This window comes from Archocentrus centrarchus (assembly GCF_007364275.1).
Source record: "Archocentrus centrarchus isolate MPI-CPG fArcCen1 chromosome 18 unlocalized genomic scaffold, fArcCen1 scaffold_23_ctg1, whole genome shotgun sequence".
Taxonomy (NCBI): domain Eukaryota; kingdom Metazoa; phylum Chordata; class Actinopteri; order Cichliformes; family Cichlidae; genus Archocentrus; species Archocentrus centrarchus.
In genome coordinates this window covers 9,245,977-9,249,999 of record NW_022060145.1, presented here as the reverse complement: position 1 = coordinate 9,249,999, position 4,023 = coordinate 9,245,977, and the positions used below count along the sequence as shown (strand labels likewise).

General features: G+C 36.5%; 1 long non-coding RNA gene across 1 annotated transcript; it reads right to left on the bottom strand.

Annotated features, from left to right (window-relative positions):
- Positions 1 to 2,635: 2,635 nt before the first annotated feature.
- LOC115775121 (uncharacterized) lies at positions 2,636 to 3,446 on the bottom strand. Its single transcript, XR_004019266.1, has 3 exons — positions 3,131 to 3,446; positions 2,957 to 3,021; positions 2,636 to 2,823 (listed from the first exon to the last, which is right to left on the bottom strand). It is a non-coding gene; the product is annotated as an uncharacterized LOC115775121 (long non-coding RNA).
- Positions 3,447 to 4,023: the final 577 nt, after the last annotated feature.

Sequence of the window (4,023 nt, the reverse complement as noted above, 5' to 3'; positions counted from 1 at the left end):
AGTAACAATCTATAAAGCAACTTTTGGCTGCCACAGTATGTGCTGTTCTTGTCTTCCTGAACCTCCATGAAGATAGATGATTTTAAAAATAAATGTAAATGAAAGGAGTCTTCACTTTCTCTTTATATATATTCAGTCCCTTTAATGGAAGCATCTACAGTATATCATGACAGATGTTTTTTGGACCAAAAGGTATTACATTGATAAAGTCTAGATATTTGTTGTGTTTTTAATTGTCGATATGAGTAAACTAATCACTTTGTATTGGTATTTCTTACTATAAGCATATAAATTATAGGAACAGTCACACACAGTATAAATAGATTTAAATATATAAAACGTGATTGGGTGATCATACAGGACATTGTTTGTGCAGCTTACATTTCAGGAATGCCACAGTCCAGCTGTGTCCAGTTTGTTGGAGGAGCTGTGGGGGTGAGGGGTGAGGGTGTGGAGATCACATCACTTTGATTCATTTCACACAATCTGACCTTATATTATTCATTAATAATTACACACATTACTTTTTCAGTGGATTAGGTTCTTTCCTTCATGGATGTGAGTCGAGGAATATCAACAGGAAAATGATTAAAATTTCCATTCAGGATATGAGTTACGATTAAGCAGATGTGCTTTTGCAGTTATCCTTCATTATTAATGTGCAACTTTAAATTTAATATATAGTTGTTTCTAAATATCACTTTCATTCTTTTCAGTCAGAATCACAAGCTCAGGAGACCCTTTATGGATTAAAACACCATTGAATAAATATGTCCAACTTCAATTATGACTGTAGCACAGGACTTGTATTACACATTGATAATCAATGTCTAATTTGTTGGAAATTATGTAAATATCGATGATAACACAAAGGTTAATTTTAGCATAGTTCCTTCTAAGCCATACTATGATTGCTCTCTACCAGAAGATCTTCTTGGTTTTCCATTGGGAACAAAGTCCTTTTCATACACAGTCACAGCAGACATTTCTAAAGTGATTTAAGAAGAGCAGCAGCACAGATATTATTGCTGGCCTGACAGCAGCCATGACAGCAGCACCATGCAGGATGCAGTGAGGAGACTGATCTTGTGGCTCACTGCATGTGATACTTCTGCAGATGTTGAGAAAAAGAAAAAAAGCATTGCTTTAACAAACAGTTCTATAATTTATTAATATGTTTAATATGATAGTATTAAATATTTCTTACGTGTGCCATTCACAGACACAGAGGTGGTGTTAATGTTGAAGGCTGTTATGTTGGATGCTGCATTGATCAAAACCTTTCCAATCTCACTTGGATTAGGAACCGATGAAGATGAAAATCCAATGGCCAAGTTGTTGATAATTGATCCAGGACTGTAAAAGGAATAACCCAAAACAATATTTTATTTTTGTTTATGTTTTATAAACATTTGTAAAATTCCATCTGTATATAGAAAAATAATTACCTGAAAAAAATGACTCTCAGTGAGCGGAATGAAGAAAATGCTCTGCTGTAAAAGGATGTAAGCTGCAGAAACACACACACACACACACACACACACACACACACAATCTGTGAATATATGTGCTATATTTTTAGGGATTGTGCTTCCTTGCTTCACAAATAAACATGTTTATGATACAATATTCCTTATGTAATCATATACTGTTTTGTTTACTGTTCATGCAATTTCCATTTTTAGACACATATTGAATTTGTTTAATTATAATGTGACTTTTTTTAACTTGACACAGCACTCAAATGCTAATAGAAACTCTGTGAGGAATTTACAGAAGCCCTCAATTTTGTAAATTACACAATAAAATGTGCTTGCACATTTGTTTATAATGTTATGATCGTGTAAATAATTTAAATTTTCATTTGCTGACTGTGCAATAAGATTACAAACTATGATGGCAAATTTACTATATTTATATTTTAAATGTAAAATTCTAAACATTTGTAAAGAAGCTGACAAATAAAAAGAAATATGGCATATTACACTTGTGACACTGTAATATCTTGTAAATGTTTCCAATTAATCTCAATGTATATGTTTGGGTATGACTTACACTTTAAGAAAGATACTTACTGTTGTCACTATCAGTGTGCTTCGATTTTTAAATGCAGTAGAAGTCTGGTCGGCCAAGTCTTGTATAAATATTTCATTTGATTTGAATTGTAGCTGTAGTTCTGTTACTGGCTCAACAGTTGTAGTTGTTACAGATGTGGCGGTTGTAGGAGTTGCCGTACTTGTATTTGTAGCTGTAGTTGAAGTCACTGTACTTGTAGCACGAGTAGTACTGACAGCTGTGGTTGTGTTTCCAGCATCAGTAGTATTGACTGTGGGGACTGCAGTTGTTGCTATAAAAGAAAACAAACAGTAAAAAAAATTATATTTGATAAAACACAAAACATGCTAAAAGTATGTTATTTTAATGCATGGTAAATGCCATTTAAAGTACTTTTATTGATGTTTAGCACACTAAATAATTACTTCGGTGTTATTTGAGACAACAAATAAATACACAGACATTCATACCGCATTAATAGATTATATATCACTGTTTTTTTCTTGTTTTAAAAGAATACTTGAATGACAAGAGCCACAACTGCTGCAGCAGTTGTGGCTCTTGATTTACTTACGGATTATTGTGAATACTTGGACAGATGCAGCGTCAACAGTTAAGTTGAAAGTATTGTTGGGATTTGACACAGCTTCTTTTAAGGTTTGTGCTACATCTGCAGCCTTTGGGATTTCTGCAGGTGTTGCAGTTTCGTTAAACACAAGCTGTACCTCTGCTTCAGTGTTAGACTCACGCGTTCTCGTCGCAGCAGATCTAAATTTTTTTTTTAAAGCAAAAATATCTTAATTAACATTTATTTCTCTGCAGGAATATTTTTCTCTTTGTCATTATTACAGTAAGTATGATTATTGTTGATATTTTTTAAAAAAGGTGTTTAAAATCTCACCTAAATGCTATAACAATAACACGGATGAAAAGTCGGCCATATCGAGCTTTATAAATAATATCATACTGTGGAAAGAAAGCAATTAGAAAAATATACATTAATTCAAATTGTAGTTGTAAACCGTTGTAATTTCATTTCATAAACACTGAAAGGGTATCTCCGTATTTTACTCACCACTTGTACCACTTGTGCCTCAAGTGCCTTAAATTGTGGACTGCTTTTATCGGCAAGCGCAGGTTGATAGGGTGTGACAACAACTGCGGTAAGAATAACAACTGGTATGGGAGCAGCAGCTGTTGTTGTTGTTGTTGTTGGCACAGCTGTGGTTGTTGTTGGTGCAGCAGTGGTTGTTGTTGGCTTAGCAGTGGTTGTTCTCGGAGCACCTGTGCTTGTTGATGGAGGAGCTGTGGTTGTTGTTGGCGCAGCAGTGGTTGTTGTTAGCTTAGCAGTGGTTGTTGTCGGAGCACCTGTGCTTGTTGATAGAGGAGCTGTGGTTGTTGTTGTTGTTGGAGGAGCTGTGGTTGTTGTTGCAGCAGCTGTGGTAGTTGTTGGAGCAACTGTGATTGTTGTCGGAGCACCTGTTGTTGTTGTTGGAGGAGCTGCTGTTGTTGTTGGAGCGGCTGTGATTGCTGTCGGAGCACCTGTTGTTGTTGTTGTTGGAGGAGCTGCTGTTGTTGTTGGAGCGGCTGTGATTGTTGTCGGAGCACCTGTTGTTGTTGTTGTTGGAGGAGCTGCTGTTGTTGTTGGAGCAACTGTGATTGTTGTCGGAGCACCTGTTGTTGTTGGAGCAGCTGTGATTGTTGTCGGAGCACCAGTGGTTATTGGAGCAGCAGTGATTGTTGTCAGAGCACCTGTTGTTGTTGTTGGAGGAGCTGCTGTTGTTGTTGGAGCAACTGTGATTGTTGTCGGAGCACCTGTTGTTGTTGGAGCAGCTGTGATTGTTGTCTGAGCACCTGTTGTTGTTGGAGCAGCTGTGATTGTTGTCGAAGCACCTGTGGTTGTTGTTGGAGGAGCTGTGGTTGTTGTTGCTGTAAAAGAATTCCAAGAAAAGGAAACAAGGCATTGCT